At 44.5% G+C, this 26,624-nt stretch overlaps 1 long non-coding RNA gene across 3 annotated transcripts in view; it reads left to right on the top strand.

Moving 5' to 3' along the window:
• The window catches only part of LOC105476847 (uncharacterized), a 161,741-nt gene that overhangs the window by 41,445 nt on the left and 93,672 nt on the right, over positions 1-26,624 (top strand). The window contains exon 1 of one of the 3 annotated variants that reach the window (XR_011615686.1): positions 9,582-10,460. The exons of the other annotated variants lie outside the window; for them this stretch is intronic. This is a non-coding gene — a long non-coding RNA (uncharacterized lncRNA). Of the gene's footprint in view, positions 1-9,581; positions 10,461-26,624 lie in introns of those variants that run through there. 3 annotated transcript variants of the gene reach the window in all.

The raw sequence follows: 26,624 nt of genomic DNA, 5'->3' as shown, positions 1-26,624 counted from the left end.
AGGCAGGGCAGCTTTATTATTACTTTTTTTAATTTTAATTTTTTTTTTCAAGACGGAGTCTTGCTTTGTTGCCCATACTGGAGTGCAGTGGTGCGATCTCGGCTCACTGCAACCTTCGCTTCCTGGGTTCAAGTAATTCTCCTGCCTCAGCCTCCTGAGTAGCTGGGACTACGGGCGCCCGCCACCTCGCCCAGCTAATTTTTGTATTTTTGGTAGAGACGGGGTTTCGCCACTTTGGCCAGGCTGGTCTTGGACTTCTGACATCAGGTGAGCAGTCGCCTCGGCCTCCCGAAGTGCTGGGATTGCAGGTGTGAGCCACCGCGCCTGGCCCAGGGCAACTTTGAAGGGCTCTCCAACCTATTGACTTCGCCATAGACTCAGCTGAAGTCTCTCCTCCAACTGCTTCATAGTTGAACGTCTCCCCTTCACAAGCTTGCCTTCCTCACTTCTCATAGGTGGTGTTCGTTAGACAGAAGTTGCCAGATTTGGCAAATATAAACACCAAACGCCCAGTGAAATTTGAATTTCAGATAAGTAAGAATAACTTTTAATATGAACATGTCCCAAATATTGCACTCTTTGTTTATCTGAAATGCAAACTTAACTGGGCATGCTATATTTTATCTGGCAACCCTGATCCTAAAGCACTCCCAAATAAATTCCCACATGACTCAGAGTAAATCTCAGACTCAGAGTCTGTTTCCCAGGGAACCTAATTTATGACAGTTGGTATCAGGAGTTCTCATGAGACACATATTATAGGATTATGGAGCTGTTTCACCCAACAGCTGGCTTACAATAAACACCTGATCAAACCCGTGGCAAGAGGTTGTGGTGTGATTATTAAAACCTTTGGCCAGGTGCAGTAGCTCATGCCTGTAATCCCAGGACTTCAGGAGGCCAAGGCGGATGGATTGCTTGTGCTCAGGAGTTCAAGACCCGCCTGGGCAACATAGCAAAACTCTATCTCTACCAAAAAACAAAACGAAAAATATTACCGGGCACAGTGGCTCATGCCTGTAATCCCAGCACTTTGGGAGGCTGAGATGAGTGGATCACAAGGTCAGGAGTTTCAGACCAGACTGGCCAATATGGTGAAACCCCGTCTCTACTAAAAATACAAAAATTAGCTGGGTATGGTGGTGCGTGCTTGTAATCCCAGATACTCGGGAGGCTGAGGCAGGAGAATTGGTTGAAACTGGAAGGCGGAGGTTGCAGTGAGCCAAGATTGCGCCACTGCACTCCAGTCTGGGCAACAAGAGCAAAACTGTCTCAAAAAAAAAAAAAAAAAAAAAAAGCCAGACATGGTGGCACACACCTGTAGTCCCAGCTACTCGGGAGGCTGAGGTGGATCACTTGAGCTTGGGAAGCAGAGGTTGCAGTGAGCCGAGATGGTGACACTGTACTCCAGCCTGGACAACAGAGCAAGACTGTCTTAAAGAAACGAGAAAACCAAACCAAACCAAACCAAAACAACAACAAAAAACCTCCCAGCAGCAGGGAACTGGAATGGGAAACTGATGGGAGAGAATAGACTGGAGAGGAATTTGAGAGTTTCAAAGGCAATAGTAATTATATTAATATAAGGACTTGAGAATTGGATGGCTGTTTCTTCTGGCTCTTGCTGCATTGGAGGAAGACATGAAAGGCTGAGGGTGATTAATCGCCTGTAAGTTGAAGTGTGAAAACCAGAGGCCCTCCTTGGCAGCATATAAAGAGACTCATCGCCTGCAACGGGAGAGCAGAAAAGGCTGAGGAACAGGACCAGGCCTTCATTATAAGAGCAGCAAAGTTCCAAAGAAGACTGTGTTCTCTATCACGTTCAGGTCCAGTATACGCCAAAGGAGCTGCAGGACCTAGATCACAGATTCCAGCAGGCGTCAGGAAAGTACATCTGGCACTATATCTTGAGGGTGGTGGATCAAGGAGCACTGAATAAATTTGGATAACAGAGTTTATCAATGTGGGACCAATAGCCCATGATACAAAATGTAACAACTATTGAAGATCCCAGGAGATGGTGCTATTAAGCTGCTCAGTTGCCTCTCAAAGTTTGGGAAAAGCAACCGTCCATTGTAAGTGAGGTAGAAATGCTAGAACTATCATGGACCATGGTGGAGGAAGGGATAAAAGGTTGAGTGCGGTGGGCACATTAGAGTGGATATTCTGCATAATGCCAGCCTAGAGGGTCTAGAGGGCACTCTATTTACAAAGCCATAAGGAATGCGCTGACTGAGGGGCACTGGCATTGTTGGGAAACTCACTGTGGCTGTTACATATGGGTCAGTGTTCATGGTAGCAAATGCTGCCACAGAACTGGGCTCCCTGAGAGTAATGGATAGGATCCCAGGAGATAGCATTTAACCCTCAGATGCAAGCTGGGCACAATTAGCATAATGAGTGACACCACAGAGGACCTGATCCAAGGAGAGCTATGGAAAAAACTAATAAGAATATGATTTTTTGGCTGGGCGTGGTGACTCACGCCTGTAATCCCAGCACTTTGGGAGGCCAAGGCAGGCAGATCACAAGGTCAAGAGATCGAGACCATCCTGCCCGACATGGTGAAACCCTGTCTCTACTAAAAATGCAAAAATTAGCTGGGTGTGGTGGCACGTGCTTGCAGTCCCAGCTACTCAGGAGGCTGGGGTAGGAGAATTGCTTGAACCCGGGAGGCAGAGGCTGCAGTGAGTCGAGATCGCGTCACTGCACTCCAGCCTGGTGACAGAACGAGACTCCGTCTCAAAAAAAGAAAAAGAAAAAAATTAATTTTTACCATTTAACAAAAACACCATTTCAAATCAGTGGGGAAAAGATGTACTATTCAATAAAAGAATAAATCCAGTGATGGAATCAGGTGATGGTGGAGCAATTGGAACGCCATCAGGATGTAAACTGGAGCCATGGTTCATATCACACCCCCAAATCACTCCAATGAATCAAACAGAAAAAGTGAACCAATAAAAGTGCCAGATGGAAACAAAAAAGAACATTATATTCCCAGGGGCAAGATCGATGGAGTAGCCAAAAAGCCAATTGTTCAATATGTACAACCAGAAAAAATCAAAGATGGGTGATGAGGAGTTTGAGGGTAGTCACCCCAATAACCCAGAACCCAGAACCTGACTGAAGCAGAGAGTCGGTTTCCAGGAAGAAGTGCCACAGCAAATGTATATGATCGTGATTCCCCCAGTCCTTCTCCAAAGAAACCAATGGCCATTTCCTCAGGAAAGGGTAATTCCCAGTCTTTTTGAGAGCTATTGGATATAAGGCCTGAGTTCACACTGATGCCTGGAGACCCAAAGCTTCATTGTGGTCTCCCTGTTAAAGTGGGAGTATATTGGGGCTAGGTAATAAATGGAGCCTTTGACCCAGGTCTAGTTCGCAGGGAGTCCAAAGACCCACCTGATTTTCCGTCTCCAGATGTATAATGCAATGTAATATGACATGGACATACTTGGGCGTTGGAAGAACCACCTCTGCTCCCCATCATTGCTGTCAGGGACTAGGATTTTGCCCTCCTTAAAAGCCATTAGTCTGTTATTGTTTCATGTTTGCTGGTTGAATACGAGACTCTTGCGTCAGAGACAAAGGACTTTATCAGACCACAGCAAGCAGTATCAGCGTCATGTCTGCATCTGTTCCCCTTGCCCCCAGTTCCCACAGAGGCGATGCAGAGGATCCAGATTGCTGCCTATACATAAAGTGGCTTGTGTTACAGGAGAAAAATCACTGAGTTTAGGGAATCCACCATTTTTTTTCCTTCAACTTTTATTTTAAGTTCCAGGGAGCATGCGCAGGATGTGCAGGTTTGTTACAAAGGGGAAACATGTGCCATGGTGGTTTGCTGCCCAGATCAACCTATCACCTAGGTATTAAGCCCACCATCCATTAGCTGTTTTTCCTGATGCTCTCCCTCCCCAAAACCTCTCCAACAGGCCCCAGTGTGTGTTGTTCCCCCCATGTTTCCATGTGTTCTCGTTATTCAACTCCCACTTAGAAATGAGAGCATGCAATGTTTGGTTTTCTGTTCCCGCATTAGTTTGCTGAGGATAATGGTTTCCAGCTCCATCCATGTCCCTGCAAAGGACATGATTGCATTCCTTGTTATGGGAATCCCTTTTTTTTTTTTTTTTGAGACAGAGTCTCGCTCTGTCGCCCACGCTGGAGTGCAGTGGCTCTATCTTGGCTCACAGCAACCTCCACCTCCTGGGTTCAAGCAATTCTCCTGCCTCAGCCTCCTGAGTAGCTGGGACTACAGGTGCCCACCATCAGGCTCAGCTAATTTTTGTATTTTTAGTAGAGACTGGGTTTCATCATGTTGGTCAGGCTGGTCTTGAACTCCTAACCTCACAATCCGCCTGCCTCGGCCTCCCAAAGTGCTGAGATTACAGGCGTGAGCCACCGTGCCTGGCCGGGAATCCACTATTTTTATAAGCAGTATGCAAGTCTACTCTTTGTCCTGGAAGGAGATGTTAGCTCATGTCTCAAGGTTCATTGCTGTGTGTACAACCCTGAGAAATCTCCTAAGTAGAGAGAAGTCAAGGTCTTGTCTTCCCAGCATATTAGTAAGAATGTGCAGGGATACTCAGAATCCAGGGTAGATGGCTTCTCCCAATAATTTCTTCTTTAGACTGTAAAATTAGGGCCATCATAGTGGAGAAGGCCAAGTAGAAACCTCTGAAACTACTCCCTCCTCCTCCATCCAAGAGAGTAAATAAAAGACAGTATGACACTCTAGGGAACACAGCAGAGATTAAAGCCACCTTTGAAGACTTCATGAATGCAGGAGTCATGTTTTCCCCACTTAATTCTGACCTTAACCAGAAGCAATGGTCCATTGTAAGTGAAGTAAAAATGCTAGAAATGCAGGAACTTCAGTTCCTGAAGGATGTGGCAAACTCATCCAAAGAGTAGCCCCAGTTGTGCTTGCTGGGTTACAAATGGTATTTTTGTTAGAGCAGATTAACATGACTTTGGGGTATTAGCCATTAATCTGGCCAATACATTTTTTTTTTTTTTTTGAGATGGAGTCTTGCTCTTTTGCCCAGGCTGGAGTGAAGTGGTGTGATCTCGGCTTACTGCAACCTCCACCCCCTGGGTTCAAGTGATTCTCCTGCTTCAGCCTCCTGAGTAGGTGGGATTATAGGTGTCTGCCACCATGCCCAGCTAATTTTTGTATTTTTACTAGAGACGGGGTTTTGTCATGTTGGCCAGGCTGGTCTTGAACTCCTGACCTCAGGCGATCCACCTGCCTCAGCCTCCCAAGGTGCTAGAATTACAGGCGTGAGCCACTGCACTTGGCTGCATTCTTATCCATTCCTAACTGGAAGAAGTTCACATTCATGTGGGATGCACAACAGTACAGACTTACAGTCTTGCCCTGGGGTTGTGTTAACTCTCTTGCATTCTGCAGAAATAAATTCTGAAAGGACCTTGGCCATTTGAACACCCCAGAATATTACATTGGCCCACTATATCAATGACATCTCGTTATTTGGACCAGATGCACAAGAAATACAAATACTTGGCCGGGCGCGGTGGCTCAAGCCTGTAATCCCAGCACTTTGGGAGGCCGAGATGGGCGGATCACGAGGTCAGGAGATCGAGACCATCCTGGCTAACACGGTGAAACCCCGTCTCTACTAAAAAATACAAAAAACTAGCCCCGCGAGGTGGCGGGCGTCTGTAGTCCCAGCTACTCGGGAGGCTGAGGCAGGAGAATGGCGTAAACCCGGGAGGCGGAGCTTGCAGTGAGCTGAGATTCGGCCACTGCACTCCAGCCTGGGCGACAGAGCGAGACTCTATCTCAAAAAAAAAAAAAAAAAAAAATGAAATATAAATACTTGTTGGAGGCCTGGGTAAGACATGTGTTCCAGAGGATTCTACAAAGATTCAGGGGCCTGCCACACTAGTGAAGTTTTAGTGGCTTCAGGCATACTGGGATATCTCCTTCCAAAGTAAAGGTCAAATTATTCCATCTTGCACTTCCCACCGCTAAGAAGCAAGCATAATGCCTACCAGGCCTCTTTGGGCTCTAGTGGCAGCATATTACCTACTTAGGAACACTGCTTTAAACCTTACCAAGTGACAAGGAAATCTACCAGCATTGTGTGAGGCCTAGGGCAGGAAAGGGCTCCATGGTGGTTTCAGGTTACAGTATGAGCAGTCCTGCTTCTTGGGCTATGCGACCCATTATATCATATGGTTTTAGAGGTGAGATCAGCCTGGCCAACATGGTGAAACCTCGTCTCTACTGAAAATACAAAACTTAGCTGGGTGTGGTGGCACACATCTGTAATCCCAGTTACTTGGGAGGCTGAGACAGAGTGGTTTGAACCTCAGAGGTGGAGGTTGCAGTGAGCCGAGATGGTGCCACTGCACTCCAGCCTGGGTGACAGAGCAAGACTCTGTCTCAAAATAAAAGAAAATGCATTGGCCAAGTGAGATGGCTCATACCTGTAATCCCAGCACTTTGGGAAGCTGAGGCAGGCAGATCACAAGGTCAGGAGATCGAGACCATCCTGGCTAACAGGGTGAAACCCCCATCTCTACTAAAAATACAAAAAATTAGCTGGGCGTGATGGTGGATGCCTGTAGTCCCAGCTACTTGGGAGGCTGAGGCAGGAGAATGGCATGAACCCAGGAGGCGGAGCTTGCTGTGAGCCGAGATGGTGCCACTGCACTCCAGCCTGGGCGACAAAGCGAGACTCAGTCTTAAAAAAAAAAAAAATGCATCATGTGAGGTTTCTGCCAGCCCCAATAACAGGCACGCACCATCACACCTGGCTAATTTTTGTATTTTTGTGGAGACCGGGTTTTGTCATATTGGCCAGGCTGGTCTTGAAATCCTGACCTCAGGTGATCTGCCCACCTTGGCCTCCCTAATTGCTAGGATTACAGACATGAGCCACCATGCTGGCCGAGGAGGAGCAATACTGAGACTGGTTCATGGATGGTTCAGGTTATACTCTGATGTGGTTACAAGCTGAAAACAAACTCTGCTGACTACAGTCTCTCTCAGGAGTAGCCCTGAAATGGGGAGTGACAGGAAATCCTCCCAATGTTTAGAGATTTGGGGAGTGTGCTGATCACCTGCTTTGTGCAGAGAGAGACACGTGGCAAAAGTATATGTGAGCTCATGGCAGCAGTGAATGGCTTCATTGGTTGCTCAGAGACCCGGGAAAGAAATATTAGAGCCGGGCGCGGTGGCTCACGCCTGTAATCCCAGCACTTTGGGAGGCCGAGGCGGGCGGATCACAAGGTCAGGAGATCGAGACCACGGTGAAACCCCGTCTCTACTAAAAATACAAAAAATTAGCCGGGCGCGGTTGTGGGCGCCTGTAGTCCCAGCTACTCGGGAGGCTGAGGCAGGAGAATGGCGTGAACCTGGGAGGCGGAGCTTGCAGTGAGCCGAGATCGCGCCACTGCACTCCAGCCTGGGCGACAGAGCGAGACTCCGTCTCAAAAAAAAAAAAAAAAAAGAAAAAAAGAAATATTAGAATATGGGAGGCCTGGGAGTATGGGAAGATATAGGTCCATAGATCTACAGCAACAGACATGAAATGTGAAGATCTTTGCATCACATGCTAATGCCTGCTCCTAGCAGCCACCATGGGAGAGGCACTGAACAACAGGAGGGCACTAGGCAGAATGACCAAGCCAACTACTACCAGTCACCACAGGGCTGGCACAGTGTACTCATAAATGGAGTTTATTGATCTGCTTAGGCTACAGCAAAATACCGCAAAAAATGTGGCTTCAACAACCGAAATTTGTTTTCTCACAGTTCTGGAGAAAGTCCAAAAATCAACCTGCCAGCAGAATTGGTGTCTGTTTGCAGATGGCTGCCTTCATCCTGTGTGCTCACATGCCCTTTCTTCAGTGCATGGGAGGTGGAGGGGAGCAAGAACAAGTGCTCTCCATGTCTCTTATAAGGGCACTAATCCTTTTGGATCAGGGCCCCACCCTTATGATCTCACTTAACCTTAATTACTTCCTTAGAGGCCCCATCTCCAAATATAAACATATTGGGGCTAGGGCTCCAACATATAAATTTTGGGGGATAAACATTTAGTCCATAGTAGTGAGTATCCACATTGGAAAGCACAGGAGCTACTCAAGGGCCCAACATTTATAAAGGCTGCTGTAACTTACGCTAATGCTGAATGTTTAGTCTGCAAGCAACAGAGACCAACAATAAGCCCTTGATATCACATTATGCCTTAAGGAGACCAAGCAACCACATTATTAATTGCCCCTACTATCCTAAAAGGGGCAATGACTTGTCTTCTTGGCAATCAACATATATCCTGCGTATGGATTTTCCTTTCTTTCTTTTTTCTTTTCTTTTTTTTTTTTTTTGAGATAGAGTCCCCTCTTGCCCAGGCTGGAGTGCAGTGGCACAGTCTTGGCTCATTGCAACCTCCACCTCCTGGGTTCAAGCAATTCTCCTGTCTCAGCCTTCCAAGCTGCTGGGACTACAGGTGCATGCCACCACGCCTGGCTATTTTTTTTTTTTTTTTTTTTTGCATTTTTAGTAAAGATGGGGTTTCACCATATTGGTCAAGGTGGTCTCGACCTCCTGACCTCAGGTGATCCACCCACCTCGGTCTCCCAAAGTGCTGGGATTACAGGCATGAGCCACCTCACCTGGCTGGATTTTCCTTTCTTACTTGTGTTGCCTCATCCAGCACCACTGTCCAAGGGTTTATAGTGCTTTGCCTACCATGATGGGAACCCGTAAAACATTGTATTGGCTCAAGGGATCCACTTAACAGTCAAGGAGGTATGTCAGTAGGACACTTTACCATGGGATCCAGAGGTCCTGTCGTATTCCATGCTGCCCAGAGACGTATGGCCTGACAGTAATGGGATGGCCTTTGAAAGCCAGCTGAGACACTAGCTTAGAGTTCATAGATGGCATCCTACAGAATGCAGTATATACCCTAAATCAGTGCCCATTATATAGTGCTGTGTTCCTAAAATGGTAGAATATATGAGTCTGGGAACCAAAGGGCAGAAATAGGAGTGGCTGTTTATCATCCCTCCCAATAGCTCACCCAGGGAATTTGTGCTTCTAGGTTCTGTGGATCTAGAAGTCTTCATTCCCAGAGGGAAAATATTTCCACCAGGGGACACAAGAGTTCTAGTAAACCGTCAGTCCATTAGGTACTTTACACCAGGATACCAGCAGGCAAGGAAATGAGTCATCATCCTGTCAGGAGGAATTGCCCTGATCAGGAGGAGATAGGACTGCTGTCACATGATGGAGGCAGGGAAGAGTAAGTCTAGCACCCAAGTAATCCACTGGGGTTTCTCTTGATATTGCCCTGCACAATCTTTTTTTTTTTTTTTTGAGATAGGGTCTCGCTCTGTCATCCAGGATGGAGTGCAGTGGTACGAGCTCATCTCATTGCAACATCCACCTGCCAGGTTCAAGCAGTTCTCCTGCCTCAGCCTCCCAAATAGCTGGGATTACAGGCATCTGCCACCATGCCCGGCTAATTTTTATATTTTTTGTAGAGACGGGTTTTCACCATATTGGGCAGGTTAGTCTCAAAATCCAGACCTCAAGTGATCTGCCCACCTCGGCCTCCCAAAGTGCTGGGATTACAGGTGTGAGCCACTGCACCTGGCATCCCCTGCTCAATCCTGACAGTAACAAATGCAGCATCACAGCCTGAGAAAGAAAGATATAATCATCTGGGGCTCCTACTGCTCATGGAAAAGGATCAGGGTCCATCTCTCAGACAGGCCACTTAGACCAGAAGAGGTGCTGGTTGAGGGTGGAGGTAATCTGGAATGGGCAGTAGAGAAGGAAGATGATGAGTATTGACTGTGGCCTTGACACCAGCTGTGGTATTGGTGGGGGCAAGGATGTGGTTCATCCCACTGTCTTTACAAGTTTCCCTAGGAAAAGAGACCAGGAAGAACCCTGAAGGAGCTCTCCCAAGATGGAGTGAACGTATTCTACGAAATGAGTGGACTCAAAAGGTGCAAGGAGTGAGCTGTAGTGGGTGCTGTGATGAGTTGCCCAGATTCTCTTTTCAGGATGGAGGCACTCATTTACCCAGCTGCCAGGAGTGCTGGCAGCTGATGGTTGTCAGCTGAGTCATTCTCTGGAAATTTCCTTCAGCTAAAGAGAACCACCTTGCCCAACCAAGGTCAGACCTTGGGGGCAGTCACATCCAATGACTGCTTGATGAGAGGGCCCACCTTTAAGGTAATTCCAGCTCCAGAGGTCCCTGTAGGCTCAGCTGAGGCTTCTGTCGAATTGCACTGCAGATGGATTCAATCCCATTCAGTCCTACTTCCATTCCCTCTAAGATCTCCCCTTAAGAAGCCTCCTGTATGCAAATTTCAGAATCTCAGGGCCTGTTTCCTGAGGAACCTGACCTACAACACAAGGTCTGCATGCAGATGGAGTTTGGGGTTCAGCGTTTCTTACAACATGCCAGGTAATGCCAATGCTGTCAGTATGCAGAATTCAATTTTGGAATCAGATTTATGGGGACATAATTTACACGGAGTTAAAATGTACTCTTTTTCAGAGTATGTTTTAATGAGTTTTCAAAAATGTACAGGGTCATGTAGTCACCACCACAATCAAGATATGGAACATGTCCATCACCCCCAAAAGTTCTCTTATGATCCTTTGTACGCAATCTCCTATCCTCACTTCCATTTTCTGGCAATCATTAATCTCGTTTCTGGCAATCATTAATCTCGTTTCTGTCCCTTTGGTTTTGATTTTACAGAATGTCATATAAATGAAATAATACTACATATAGTCTTTTGAGTGTGACTTCAATCACTTACCATGGTGTTTTGAAATTTATATATGTCATTGAATGTACTGGTAGTTCATTCCTTTTTATCGCTATGTAGCATTCCATTGTACGGATGTATCACAATTTGTTTCTCCATCCCCAGTTGATAGACATTTGGATTGTTTCCAGTTTGGAGTGGTTATAAATAAATCTGGTATATATTTGCTAGCAGTTCTTTGTATGGAAATATATTTTCATTTATTTTGGGAAAACACCTTGAAGTAGGATTGCTGAATTGTATGGAAAATGTATGCCCAACTTCGAAGGAGCTGCCGCACTGTCTTTCAAAGAGAATATACTGTTTTGCTTTCCCATCAACAATGTGTAAGAGCTCCAGTTGCTCTACATCCTCTCCAGGACTTGATATCATAAGTTTCAAAAATTTTTAGCCATTCTAGTAGGTGTGTCATTATAGTGTGGCTTAAATTTGCCTTTACCTAATAAATTATGGTGAAAGGCAACTTCTTATGTATTTGTTAAACACTTGTTTCTCTTCTTTTGCAAAGTGTCTGTTCAACTCTTTTGTCCATTGAGTGGGATAGGGGTTGCCTTTTTTTAATCTATTGAATTGAAAATGTTGGTTGGGTTTGGTGGCTCCTACCTGTAATCCCAGCACTTTGGGAGGCCGAGGCGGGTGGATTACGAGGTCAGGAGTTCAAGACCAGCCTAGCCAAGATGGTGAAACTCTGTCTTTGCGAAAAATACAAAAATTAGCCAGGTGTGGTGGCCGGTGCCTGTGATCTCAGCTACTTGGGAGTCTGAGGCAGAGAATTGCTTGAACCCGGGAGGCAGAGGTTGCAGTGAGCCGAGATTGCACCACTGCCCTCCGGCCTGGGAAACAGAGACTCTATTTAAAAAAAAAAGAAAAGAAAAGAAAAGAAAATATTATTTGTATATTATGGGTAACTATATGGGTAAAGAGTTGTTTCTATAGCCTGGATCAGCTATATCTTACAAGTTTTTTCTCCCAGTTTGCTCTGTTATATTTTGGCTTGTCTTTTATTTTCTAACAATGTTAGAAATTTTGTTAATTTTGAGACTCCGTCTCAAAAAAAAAAAATTCATGATTTATACTTTTTACAGCCTATCTATGAAATCTTTCCCTACCCCAAGGTCACAAGACTATCTACTAGATGTTTTAGATTTTACATTTAGGCCTATAGTCCATTCCCTAAAAATCTTAAATTTGGGGCTAATTTTAAAAATATGGAAAAGAGTCAAAGTCAGTTTTTTGTTTGTTTTTTGCAGGTAGATGTTGACTATTCCAGAATCATTTGTTGAAGAGACTATCTTTTTCCTACTGAATTATTTTGGCACGTGGTTAAAAAGCAATAGACCAGGCTGGGCATGGTGGCTCAGGCATGTAATCCCAGCACTTTGGAGGCTAAGGTGGGCGGATTATTTAAGGTCAGGAGTTCAAGACTAGCCTGGCCAACATGGTGAAACCCCGTTTCTACTAAAAAAAATACAAAAATTAGTCAGACATGGTGGCGGTGCCTGTAATCCCAGCCACTCAAGAGTCTGAGGCAGGAGAATTGCTTGAACCTGGGAGGCGGAGGTTGCAGTGAGCTGAGATCACACCACTGCACTCCACCATGGGTGACACAGCTAGACCCTCGCTCAAAAAAAAAAAAAAAAAAAAAAGACCATAGATGTGTGGGTCTGTTTCTGGATTCCCAATTCTGTTCCATGGATCTATATCTATATCCTTATATCAATACCACATTGTCTTGATCACTGTCCAGCTTTATAGTAAGTCTTGTGATCAAGTAGTATGAGTTCTTCAACTTGTTCTTTTTTTTTTTTTTTTTTTTTTTTTTTTGAGACGGAGTCTCGCTCTGTCGCCCAGGCTGGAGTGCAGTGGCGCGATCTCGGCTCACTGCAAGCTCCGCCTCCTGGGTTTACGCCATTCTCCTGCCTCAGCCTCCTGAGTAGCTGGGACTACAGGCGCCCACCACCGCGCCCGGCTAATTTTTTGTATTTTTAGTAGAGACGGGGTTTCACTGTGGTCTCGACCTCCTGACCTTGTGATCCGCCCGCCTCGGCCTCCCAAAGTGCTGGGATTACAGGCGTGAGCCACCGCGCCCGGCCAACTTGTTCTTTTTTAATCAAAATTGTTTTAGCTATTCCAGGTACTTTGCTTTTCCATATAAATTTTTAAATCAGCTTATCAATTTCTACCAAAAAAGCTTGCTAAGATTTTAATTGGAATTGCATTGAATCTATAGCTCAATTGACATGTGAATATTGAATCATCCAGTCTTTGAACATTCCATATCTTTCCATTTATTTAGTTCTTGTTAATTTCTGTGATAAGTGTTTTATAGTTTTTTGCAAACAAATATTGCCCATTTTTGTTATATTTATCCCTAAATATTTCAATTTGGGGTGGTATTGTACATGGTACTTTATAAAATTGCAATTAATTTTTCAATTAATAAAATTTCATTGCAAGTACATAGGAATAGAATTAATTTTTGTATATTGACCTTGTATCTTGCAACCTTGCTAAACTCTTTAAGAACTCTTTTTTTTTTTTTTTTTTTTTTGAGATGGAGTCTCACTCTCTCGCCTGGGATGGAGTGTAGTGGCGTGATCTTGGCTCACTGCAACCTCTGCCTCCTGGGTTCAAGCGATTCTTCTGCCTCAGCCTCCCAAGTACCTGGGATTACATGTGCACACCACCACGTCTGGCTAATTTTTGTGTTTTTAGTAGAGACAGGGTTTCACCATGTTGGCCAGACTGGTTTCGAACCCCTGGCCTCAGGTGATCTGCCCACTTGGCCTCCCAAAGTCCTGGGATTACAGGCGTGAGCCATCGTACCCGGCCAACGCTAAGAACTCTTAAGAGGAGAAAGATTCAATTCATAGGTCTGATCAGATAGTTTAAATAAGAATTCTACATTACTCTTTAAAGCAATTTTTTATTTTTTATTTTTATATTTATTTATTTATTTTTGAGACAAAGTCTGCTCTGTTGCCCAGGCTGGAGTGCAGTGGCGTGATCTTGGCTCACTGCAACGTCCACCTCCCTGGTTCAAGCAATTCTTTCGCCTCGGCCTCCTGAGTACTGAGACTACAGGCACACACCACAATGCCCAGATAATTTTTGTGTTTTTAGTAGAGACAGGGTTTCACCATGTTGGTCAGGCTGGTCTTGAACTCCTGACCTCAGGTGATCTGCCCACCTTGGCCTCCCACAATGTTGGGATTACAGGCGTGAGCCACCGCGCCCGGCCAAGAACAGCAATTATGTATCACAATTATATATCATAAGAACAGTGTTAAGATGGCAACAAGGGGCCGGGTGCAGTGGCTCCTGCCTGTAATCCCAGCACTTTGGGAGGCTGAGGCCAGAGAATCATCACTTGAACCCAGGAAGCAGAGGTGGAGGTTGCCGTGAGCTGAGATTGTGCCACTGCCCTCCAGCCTGGGCAACAGAGGGAGACTTCGTATCAAAAAAAAAAAAAAAATGGATGGCATCAAGGGAATCCAAATAAGAGAAAAAGAATCACGTAACCTCCCACCACCCCACAAATCAACTGTTTCTCTAGTTCCCTTTCCAGGTTTCCAGATTTAATCACAATTTTATTCTCTGTTTTTCTTTAATTTCTCATAAGCATTTTCATAAGCTATATAGTGCTTCTAGTTATAACTTTAAATAGCTGTATCCTATTTTATTAAGTACATGTATTGTAATTGACTTAACCTTTCCTCTATTTCTGTTTATTAAAGAATAAATTCTCAGGAGTGAGATTTCTGAGCCCAAGGATTTGAACACTTCTATGGTTATTGAAATGTATTGTCAAATTGTACTGCAAATGAGAACAGGATTTCTACATTGTAAAATTCATTTCTGTGTGACGCACAGAGCTAGCACACTACTCTGAAAGACAGATGGAACTCAGAGAAATGAAGGGAACAGAATTTAGATAGGGTAAAGGCTGGAGTATTCATGTCCAGATAGGTATAACACACAGAACATTCAGGAACAATGGTTGGAATGAAGTTTGAGTAGTGAGTGGTTTAAGTGTAGATTCACATTTTGGGATCAGATTGTGGAATGCCAACCTGAGGAACTGAGACTCCATTCTGTAGGCAATGAAAAGCTGGTGAAGATTGATGAAATAACAATGATGTTTTATTTTTTATTTATTTTTCTTTTTTTTCTTTTTTTTGAGACAGAGTCTCGCTCCTGTCGCGCAGGCTGGAGTGCAATGGTGCAATCTCGGCTCATTGCAACCTCTGCCTCCCACATTCAAGCCATTCTCTTGCGTCAGCCTCTTGAGTAGCTGGGATTACAGCTGCCTACCATCATGCCCAGCTAATTTTTATACTTTTATTAGATACAGGGTTTCGCCATGTTGGCCTGACCTTAGTTGATCCACCTGCCTCAGCCTCCCAAAGTGCTGGGATTACGGGCATGAGTCACCACGCCTGGCTAACTGATATTTTATAACTATGACTATGGATGAATTAGAGGGAAGGCAGTTGAGAGAAGAAAGATGAGTAGATGAGGAGATAGAGAAATAGGAAGATCATTTTGAAATTATCACAATATTCCAGAGATGAGAAGCAAAGACTGATGACACATAAAATTGAATGAAAAGCTTCCAGGTTATTGATGGCAGATCAGTTGAGCCTGATGTACCTTCCCTTAATTTCTTTTGAAAAATGCCTAAAGAAACAACAAAAAAAATTGTAAAGATATACACACAAAAAACCAAATTGGCACTGATACTGCAAATTGAAAAATGAAAGACTACATGCCAAAATTTTAGGTTCTTTTTCCTGATTGCATCATGATTTGGTTGGACTGAGAAACTCCCAATGATTCTCTTTTGAGCCTCTGTCCAAGAGTAGAGGAAATATTGACTCATCCTCACCATCTTCCCCATTATCTTCCTTAGCCCCAAGAGGAAGAGGCTGTACGGGCCAGAAAAGCAGAAAGTTACCTCCCAAACACAGAAGAATGACCCTTCTCTAGGGTGCCTATTAGGATGGAGGGTGATGGGGGGGGTTGTAGGGGGAAAGAAATGGTCAAAGAGGACATTAGCCATAATTCTATTTGTTTGTTTGTTTTTTGAGATGGAGTCTCACTCTGTCGCCCAGGCTGGAGTGCAGTGGTACAATCTCAGCTCACTGCAACCTTCACTGCCCAGGTTTAAGTGATTCTCCTGCCTCAGCCTCCCAAGTAGCTGGGACTACAAGCACCCACCACCACGGCTCGCTAATTTTTGTATTTTTAGTAGAAATGGGGTTTCTCCATGTTGGCCACGAACTCCTGACCTTGTGATCCACGTGCCTCAGCCTCTCAAAGTGTTGGGATTACAGGCGTGAGCCACTGCACCCAGCCCATTAGCCATAATTCTAATGCTTACTTTTTTACAATGAGAATGTATTTCAATATTGCTTTAAAAATTATTTTATTTTTTGAGACAGGATCTCACTCGGTCACCAAGGCTGGAGTGCAGTGGGGCAATCATGGCTCATTGTAACCTTGTACTCATGGGCTCAAGTGATCCTCCTGCCTCAGTGTCACAAGTAGCTGGGACTACAGGTGCGTACCACCATACCCAACTAACTTTTTTTTTTTGAGGCAGAGTCTCACTGTGATGCCCAGGCTGGAGTGCAGTGGCATGATCCAGGCTCAATGCAGCCTCAACCTCCTGAGCTCAAATGATCCTCCCACTTCAGCCTCCCATAGTATTGAGATTACAGGTGTTAGCTACGACACCTGGCGGATATTACTCATTTAATTAAATATATCATTGGGAAAAACAAAGCTCACAAGTACCTGTGTAGACTTTACTACATTTTCCCACTAACTTTTAGCTTTATTGATCACTTAATTTTTTTGCCCAGGTTTCTTGCCATGCTAGAATGGAATACTCTTTTGTAACTCATCTTAAATCCTTGCCTTAGAGTAATGTCCACCCAAGGTTCACATAGGACTTCAAGATATTTTCATGTAAGACTTCAAGGTTCAGGACTTCAAGATATTTTGCCACCAAAATCTCTGCTCTGGCTTCACCTGTCACAGCTACTGCCCATGAGGTGACCCCGTTTGTGCCATGTAGTAGGGTGTCCTGCCTCAGGTTTCGCTTCCTGTTTCTCCCTTCCTTCCTCACAGCTGACACAACTGGAGAGCTCTTTCTGGTCCTCTGCTGGGTATCTCCACACAAGCAGTGCCTGAGGGAAAGGCAGCACTTCAGAGAAGTGTCCAGCTACCCAGCTACTGGTGTCTCACCCTGCATAAAATCAACCCATTAGGCCAGGCGCGGTGGCTCACGCCTGTAATCCCAACACTTTGGGAGGCCAAGGTGGGTGGATCACCTGAGGTCAGGAGCTCAAGACCAGCCTGACCAACATGGAGAAACTCCATCTCGCTTGAACCCAGGAGGCAGAGTTTGCAGTGAGCCAAGATCACGCCATTGCACTCTAGCCTGGGCAGCAAGAGCGAAACTCCATCTCAAAAACAAAAACAAAAATTACCCCATTAGTCATCAGAAATCTGCCTCTGAGACAGCAAGTTACAAAATCCCCATTTAAGACAGAAACTGTTTTTTTTTTGAGGTGGAGTCTTGCTCTGTCACCCAGGCTGGAGTGCAGTGGTATGATCTCGGCTCACCATAACCTCCACCTCCCGGTTCAAGCAATTATCCTGCCTCAGCCTCCTGAGTAGCTGGGACCACAGGCACATACTGTCACGCCCAGCTAGTTTTTTGTATTTTAGTAGAGATGGGGTTTCACCCTGTTGCCCAGGCTGGTGGTGAACTCCTGAGCTCAGGCAATCCGCCTGCCTCGGCCTCCCAAAGTGCTGGGATTACAGGTGTGAGCCACCGTGCCCGGCCCAGAAACTCTTTTCTAAAAGAGCCAACGTCTCTAGCAGAATAAATACTATCTATAAGCCCAAAATAGGATTTCAAAGCAGAATCATATGATGTATTTTTATCACCGATCACAAAGAAGAAAATGAAAAGAGATGGGTTTAGGTTTAGATTTGATAAAAGGAGGAAACTTCTCAAAATACAGATTTTATATGTTAAAACAGCTTATCAGAGATTGCCTTCTTTGGAGATCTTTAAACATAGGATAGACAATCGTTCTTTTTGAACGATCTGGCTGCAGACCTGCTTGGAAACCAGAACCAAAATAAATGCTTTTCTGAGGTCCCCTCTGGTTTGTCTAATCTACAACTTGTGACAATCCTTGCCGCCACCCACAGTCTTTATCCCAGGTCATCATGACACGGCAGAGACGTGGGAGTTGATGGGGAGGTGAATGATACTAGTGGCATTTGAGATTACTTCACCATGGGAATTGCAAAGAAACGATTACAGTGCTTTGTCAGTCCACCAACTAAGCAGTTAATGAAAGCAGGCAGCATAGTACAATCCTCCAGTTATTTCTAGAATTTTGATTAATCAGTCAATCCATTCTTGAACAAACTAAGGAAAATAGTTACTTCACCCCCAAAGAAATAGAGTAAAGCTGTAATTCCAGTCTGAAGATGATATTGATCAGAACACAACAAAGATGTTCTTTTCTTCACACTCCTGCATGATGTCCAACTCTTATTCAAAGGCTAATACATACGATATTTTTTTAGAAGTCTTTTGTTTATGGTACACATTTATTGGAAATTCCATGGGATACATGTGACCAGCGTAAATCTCATGACATGAATCAGTTTTGCAAGAAATACGCCTTTTTCCATTTTTCCACGACTTAATTCCTCTTCTGCACTCAAAGAGTGTCATTCTGCTAAGTGGCAGATACCAAATCTTAGTCAGTTTAGGGTTCCCACTGCTCTTTTCCTCTGAGATCTGGGGACTTACCTAGTGGCACAGCATCAGGGTGGGGACAGGTAGTGTCTTGCCCTTGTTCATCAGACCATGCTGGCATCTGCCAACATGTACCACGTTCTATCTGATTCTTCTGTCTTTGGCCCAGGTGGCTATTTTTATTTTATTTTATTATTTATTTATTTATTTATATTTAGTTAGTTATTTCTGAGACAGAATCTCACTCTGTCACCCAGGCTGGAGTGCAGTGGTGCGGTCTCAGCTGACTGCAACCTCCACCTTCCGGATTCAAGTGATTCTCCTGCCTCAGCCTCCCAAGTAGCTGGGATTACAGGTGTGAGCCACCACGTCCAGCTAATTTTTGTATTTTTAGTAAAGACAGAGTTTCACCATGCTGGCCAGGCTGGTCTCAAATTCCTGGCCTCAAGTGATCCACCTGCCTTGGCTTCCCAAAGTGCTGGAATTATGGGCATGAGCCACCACACCCGGCCTGTTTTATTTTATTTTTATCCTCCTGCCTCAGCCTCCCAAGTACTTTTTTTTTTTTTTTTTTTGGTCTCTTCTAGCTGCAAAGCCTCTCTTGATACACTCTTTTCCCCTACTTTCATGCTTCCCTCATCATTCCTGGACTGCAGAAAACTAGGTGGGGTGCCTAAGCTCTTGCTCCAGGTCTGTGTTACTCTCAGGTGTGTGGAAAACGTTTTGCTTCAGCTGGGTGCGGTGGCTCACACCTGTAATCCCAGCACTTTGGGAGGCCAAGATGAGTGGATCACCTGAGGTCAGGAGTTCGAGACCAGCCTGACCAACATGATGAAACCCCGTCTCTAATTAAAAAAAAAAAAAAATACAAAAATTAACCAGGTGTGGTAGCGTGCACCTGTAATCCCACTACTCAGGAGGCTGAGGCAGGAGAATCGCTTGAACCCGGGAGGTGGAGGTTGCAGTGAGCTGAGATTGCGCCACTGCATTCCACCCTGGGCAACAGAGCGAGACTCTGTCTAAAAAAAAAAAAAAAAATGTTTTCCCTCTCCCTGCACCATGCTGATGCCCGGGGGGCTGCTCGGAGGCTGCCTCTGTCTCACCTGCTGAGGTGCACAACCCAGATATTTCTTCTGTGTCCTCACCATGGTGGGTGAGAGGACTGTGGTATGTTGAAACCTCCCTGGGCTCTATTCTGGGAATGCATCACAGCTTTCCTCTACCTTGGCTTCTTCATGCCTGTTGGGTATGAGAGGAAGCTTTTTTTTGAGACAGAGTATCACTCTGTCACCCAGGCAATGGTGCGATCTCAGCTCACTGCAACCTCTGCCTCCTGGGTTCAAGCGAATCTCCTGCCTCAGCCTCCTGAGTAGCTGGCATTACAGGTGCAAGCCACTGTGCCCGGCTTTTTTTTTTTTTTTTTTGTATTTTTAGTAGAGACAGGTTTTACCATGTTGGCCAGGCTGGTCTTGAACTACTGACTTAACCTCAGGTGATCCACTTGCCTTGGCCTCCCAAAGTGCTGGGATAACAGGCATGAGCCACCGTGCCCAGCCTAGGGAAGTTCCCTGACGCTTTCTTAGGAACCTACTGCTATCTAAACTTTCTTTCCTTCTGATTCTCCCTCTCTTCATTCCTCCAGCCCAAGTAAACTTTATCTAGTTTCAGAGGTGGCACTTAGCAATATCTTAAACTGTTCATGCTCTGAGATCTTCAGGGTTTGGCTCATCATACTCAAAAAGCCTTTTCTGCTGTAGCAACCCTTTCCCAAGGTAATGAATGTCTCATTGTATAGCTTTCAAGGCGGTATAAAGGAACTACCAGGAATTAGAAACATATCTGTTAGTATATCAAAATATGGTGCCACTACACTGCTGCAAAGGAAATTTAATGATGAGAGGCAGTGAGAACTGAGAGATTTATTTATTTATTTTTGAGACGGAGTCTCTCTCATTCGCCCAGGCTGGAGTGCAATGGTGCGATCTTGGCTCACTGCAACTGCTGCCTCCCAGGTTCAAGAGATTCTCTTGCCTCAGCCTCCCCAGTAGCTGGGACTATAGGCACGCACCACCATGCCCAGTTAATTTTATTGTATTTTTGTTAGAGACGGGGTTTTGCCATGTTGACCAGGCTGGTTTGAACTCCTGATCTCAGTTGATCCACCCGCCTTGGCCTCCCAAACTGCTGGAATTACAGGCGTGAGCCAACACGCCTGGCTGAGAACTGGGAGATTTCAGAATTAGGGGAGACGCAGAGCACCCCTTCTCTCTCTCAGGGGCAGTGTGTAGCAAGCACCCAGCCCTTTCTTGTGGTTCAGCATGATTTTAGCTCTTAATGCACCCTCAAGCAAGTATCTATTACTACAGGTATCTATCAGTTGAGGTCTATTTCACCTGCACCTGGAAGGCCCTCCCCAGGGGAAAGGAAGGCCTGTTTCTCTGCTGCTTCAGGGATTGAGTTAGGGCCCAAGACTCCTAACTCGTGGGAGGGGGTGTCTCAGTGAGTGCATGAGGGCTGCCCACATAGCCTTAGACTGGAAAACTGGGAAGAAAAAGTAGAAATAAATGAATCTCCCCTACCTTGGAAATTAGTTCTTTCAACAGATTGTGTTAGCACTTGAAATCACTGCTTTAACTACTAAAATTGATTAAATTAGCAGCTCTGTATTTTGCCAAGATTTTTATAGGCTTTTCCCCCTTCTCAACAAATTAAAACCTGGCTTGCAGGGGAGTGTAGTAGACTGGAGACATTTCTCCTCCTGTCGCTGGATGCTGGTGTAGCAAGCTTTTGACAGTTTTTAACAAGAAAGTCTTAATTCTTGATTACTACTCCTTATGTGTCTTATTCTGGGACTGCAGTATGGGTGTGTGGGAGGAAAACTGATGTAACATTGAAGAGTTTAATAAATATTTGTGATATGGAGTTTTAAAATCATTGCTTCACAGAAGCCTATTATTATAAGAAACAGAATCATTTCAATTTAAAGATAATACTTGATCTTTGGTAATATGTTAATAAGTCGAATAAAATATTTCTTGATATAAATGTCAGACCTAGTGCAAACTAACAGATTTTTTTTTTTTTTTTTTTTTTTTTTTTTTTTTTTTGAGACGGAGTCTCGCTCTGTCACCCAGGCTGGAGTGCAGTGGCCGGATCTCAGCTCACTGCAAGCTCTGCCTCCCGGGTTCACGCCATTCTCCTGCCTCAGCCTCCCGAGTAGCTGGGACTACAGGCGCCTGCCACCTCGCCCGGCTAAGTTTTTGTATTTTCAGTAGAGACGGGGTTTCACTGTGTTACCCAGGATGGTCTCGATCTCCTGACCTCGTGATGCGCCCGTCTTGGCCTCCCAAAGTAAACTAACAGATTTAAAATAATGTTTTTGGCCAGGCCCAGTGGCTCACGCCTGTAATCTCAGCATTTTGGGAGGCTGAGGTGGGCAAATAACCTGAGGTTAGGAGTTCAAGACTGTCCTAGCCAACATGGTGGAACGCGGTCTCTACTAAAAATACAAAAATTTGCCAGGCATGGTGGCACATGCCTGTAATCCCAGCTACTCAGGAGGCTGAGGCAGGAGAATCATTTGAACCAGGAGGCAGAGGTTGCAGTGAGCAGAGATTGTGCCACTGCACTCCAGCCTGGGTGAGAGAGCAAGGCTCTGTCTCAAAAAATAAATAAAATAATGTTTTTAATTCAAATGTATTTTGTCATAAAATAACTGCTAGCAATCATATTCACTGTCCAAAACATAACATTTTCCAAACTCTAGAAAAGATGTAATGTTCAACTTAAACAATGCAAAAAGGAATGGTGGAATGATGGAGAAACATGTTGTATAATGTTCAAAGGAATATTATAGTCTTGACTCCAATTCAAATGAAACACATATTTTTACTAAACTCTGAACTCACATCAACTTTCAAAGTATGCATTTTTTGCTTATGTTATAATTGGAAGTGAAAATAGGACACAAAAGTATATACATACTATATATAGAGAGAATGATCACAGCAATGTTTTTTTGAAACTGTGCATGAATAAAAGCCCAAAAGGAAATTGAAACATTATTAATGGCTATCTTTTGGGTGGTGGATATAATGTGATTTTTAAAACTTTCTTCTTTTTGACATTTTCCAAATCTCCTGTAATGAGCATGTTTCTTCTATATTGACCAAATAAATTTAAAAACACTACTTTTTTTTTTTTTTTTTTTTTTAGATGGAGTCTCGCTCTGTTGCCAGGCTGGAATGCAGTGGCGCAATCTCGCCTCACTGCAACCTCCGCCTCCCACATTCAAGCAGTTCTCCTGCCTCAGTCTCCCAAGTAGCTGGGACTACAGGTGTGCACCACCACACCCACTTAATTTTTGTATTTTTAGTAGAGACGGGGTTTCACCACGTTGGCCAGGTTGGTCTCGATCTCTTGACCTCATGATTCGCCTGCCTCGGCCTCCCAAAGTGCTGGGATTATAGGCGTGAGCCACCGCACCTGGCCTAAAACACTACTTTAAAAAGGAAGTATATATTTCCCATGCTGTCACTTGCATTTATTAAATACAATATATTATTTAAGCTCCCCATGATTGTTTGGAAAGGTGGATGAGCAAGAATGAAATGCTAATGTAGATGCCGGAGATGCATCAGTGCACTTCATACAGTGTTACCAAGAAGCAGGTATTAGAACAAGGATCAAACACCCTTTGGTCTTCAAAGTAATAAAGACACTGAATAGTCATAGTTTCAGTTTAACTCTCCTGCCTCTGTGACTAGATTGCTTTGCCTTTGAACTGCCCACTGGAAAGGGCCAGGTGTGTAAATGCTCAGATCTTTCTAAAGTTGACAACTTCTTCCCTTCACATTTCATTTTACATAATGATTTCAATGCAGGAATGTCATGGTGTAAAGTGATAGGGAAATATAAGGTGCTAAAATAAGGTAGAGCAATATTGTTAAAAGGCTGTGGAGTTGCCTGTTGATTGCTGAGGTTTTGCAGATTTTATCTATAGACTTAGTGAATTCTACCGATGAGGAAGGCAGTAGAAATCTGAACAACTAGGATCAAAAGGAGAGGATGTCTTTGATCATCTATTTGACTGAAAGTAATAGTCACAATTTACTTGAGTATTTTATAGGTGCTAAACACATCCAGAGTAACTCTTTCTTCTCTACTTTTAGTGCAGCTTTTGGCACTGGTTTATATAAAAGTTTATTCAAGAATCTTTAGGAAAACTAGTATGCATTTGCCTGATTTACTTTTGTATTGGAGCAGAAAAGAAAAACGTCAGGCATGAAATCATGAACCCCATAGACACTGCCAAGGTAAACAGATTCATGAATTAGTTACTTTCACAGAGATCTTAACGTGTTTATAAAAGTATTTCTTTGGGCCCTATTCTGCCTTAGCCCTGTACTCTGAGAAACATCACTATTTTATTAAACTTGTATTGAGGCCGGGCGCGGTGGCTCAAGCCTGTAATCCCAGCACTTTGGGAGGCCGAGGCGGGCGGATCACGAGGTCAGGAGATCGAGACCATCCTGGCTGACACGGTGAAACCCCGTCTCTACTAAAAAATACAAAAAACTAGCCGGGCGAGGTGGCGGGCGCCTGTAGTCCCAGCTACTGGGGAGGCTGAGGCAGGGGAATGGCGTGAACCCGGGAGGCAGAGCTTGCAGTGAGCCGAGATCCGGCCACTGCACTCCAGCCTGGGCAACAGAGCGAGACTCCGTCTCAAAAAATAAATAAATAAATAAATAAACTTGTATTGAGAGCCTTAGAGATAATCACTAGTGCTATAGCTCAAAGACTATCTTTAAAATTTTATAAATGAATGATTAAAATAAATCTCCAGATTGTTTTCTTTCTCTCTTCCCCTCCCCTCCCCTCTCCTCTCCTCCCCTCCCCTCTCCTCTCCTCCCCTCCCCTCTCCTCTCCTCCCCTCTCCTCTTCTCTTTTCTTTCTAGATAGAGTCTCATTCTATCGCCCGGTCTGGAGTGTGCGGTGGTGCGATCTCGGCTCACTGCACCTTCCGCCTCCTGGGTTCAAGTGACTTTCCTGCCTCAGTCTCCTGAGTAGCTGGGATTAAAGGCACCCACCACCATGCCTGGCTAATTTTTTTGTATTTTTAGTAGAGACAGGGTTTCACCTTGTTGTCCAGGCTGGTCTCGAACTCCTGACCTCAAATGATCCACCTGCCTTGGCCTCCCAAAGTGCTGGGATTACAGGCATGAGCCACCTCGCCCAGCCCTCCAAAGGTTGTTTCAATGTTTCACTGTCAGAGAGGAGACCTTGGGTAATTATTTAAGACATTAAGTAAAAGAAAGATCCAATGTATACAAGGTATAGAGTAGAAATCACAAAACTCAAAGTTTCTGGGACAGAATGAGTCTTGTTGGATGCCCTACCTGAAAGCTTTCAAAATATGATTATAGCCCTGAAGCTTGTCCAAAGAGACCCCCAAATTTACTAACACCTTTGTGCCTGTCAGAGTCCACATGCTAGGACTAAATTGACCAGGGTAGCAAGAAGAGAGAGGAAGCTGGGCTGGAATATTGGCTGAATGGGAAGTTTCCTGACCCTGGATCATGGCCAGGAGTAGATAATGGGTCAGGAGTAGATAATGACCCACAGGATCTGGTGGATCAGGAATGGGCTGCACAGGTGCTGGGTGGAGCAAAGCCTGTGTTTAAGTAAACACAGATAAGTCAAGCAGACTGCGGTAGGTGAAGGGGCAAGCGGGGAACCAACAGTAAAGAAATGGTAGAGTTGAGTTGGACAATAGGATTCTGGCTGTAAGAGGTGGTGGTTCTAGGCCGGGCGCGGTGTCTTACGTCTGTAATCCCAGCATTTTGGGAGGCCATGGCAGGTGGATCACTTGAGGTTAGGAGTTCGAGACCAGCCTGGCCAACATGACAAAACCCCGTCTCTACTAAAAATACAAAAATTAGCTGGGTATGGTGGTGGGTGCCTATAACTTCAGCTTCTAGGGAGGCTGAGGCAGGAGAATCCCTTGAACCCAGGAGGCAGAGGTTGCAGTGAGCCAGGATCACGCTACTACACTCCAGCCTAGGCAACAGTGCGAGACTCTGTCTCATAAAATAAAATAAATAAAATAATGCATATCAATGGAAATTTGTTTTCATTTGCTTAGCCTTAACTCCCATCAGGGAATAATCTTCTGGACAAAAATATCATTTCATACCTGATCATAGACTCTCAAAGTCAAAGGGATCATAAAAGACAAAATACTATTGTCCAACAAGATACCTGAACCATCTATAACATCCCTGTATTTGTTGTCTATTGGCTGCAAAACAAATTACCCCCAAATTTGTCAACTTTAAAATAGTTTTGGAGAGTCAAGAATCTTGGTGCAACTTAGCTGGGTGGTTCTAATTCAGGGTCTTTGATGAAGTTGAAGTCAAACTGTCAGCTGCAGATGCAGTCAACTTAAGGTTTGACTGAGTCTAGCAGATTCACTTCAAGCTCACTTGCTTGTTGGCAAGAGATTTCAGTTCTTCATCACTTGAGATTCTTCATCAAGTGAGCCTTGCCGTAGGACTGGTCACTACGTGACAGCTGACTTCCCCCAGAGCAAATGATACAAGATAAAGAGAATGATGCCATATTGCCTTTAATAGCCTTGTCTCTAAGTTATATCCCAGCATACTGTCTTCTTCTATTAATTAGAAGTGACTCGTTAAGTCCAGTCCACAACTAAGGGAGGGAATGACCCAAAGGCATGAATACCAGGAGGTATGGATCATGGGGCCGTCTTGGAGACTGGCTACCACGATTCCCTAGATGATGTCACCTAATTTTTGCATAAATACCTCCAGAGATGGGTAGCTTGTTTGAGAGGCAGCCCAACCTACTTTTGAAAAGCATTATGGTTTAATTTATATTGAGTTAATAGTATCTTCAGCAACTTCTATTTATCAGTTCTAATTTAATCCCAAAATGTTCTTCCACAAGACAATCATTCATATAATTGGAAACATGTCACCTTTTC

The sequence above is a fragment of the Macaca nemestrina genome, chromosome 17 (genome assembly GCF_043159975.1).
Source record: "Macaca nemestrina isolate mMacNem1 chromosome 17, mMacNem.hap1, whole genome shotgun sequence".
Lineage (NCBI taxonomy): Eukaryota > Metazoa > Chordata > Mammalia > Primates > Cercopithecidae > Macaca > Macaca nemestrina.
This window is presented reverse-complemented; position numbering and strand designations above follow the sequence as displayed.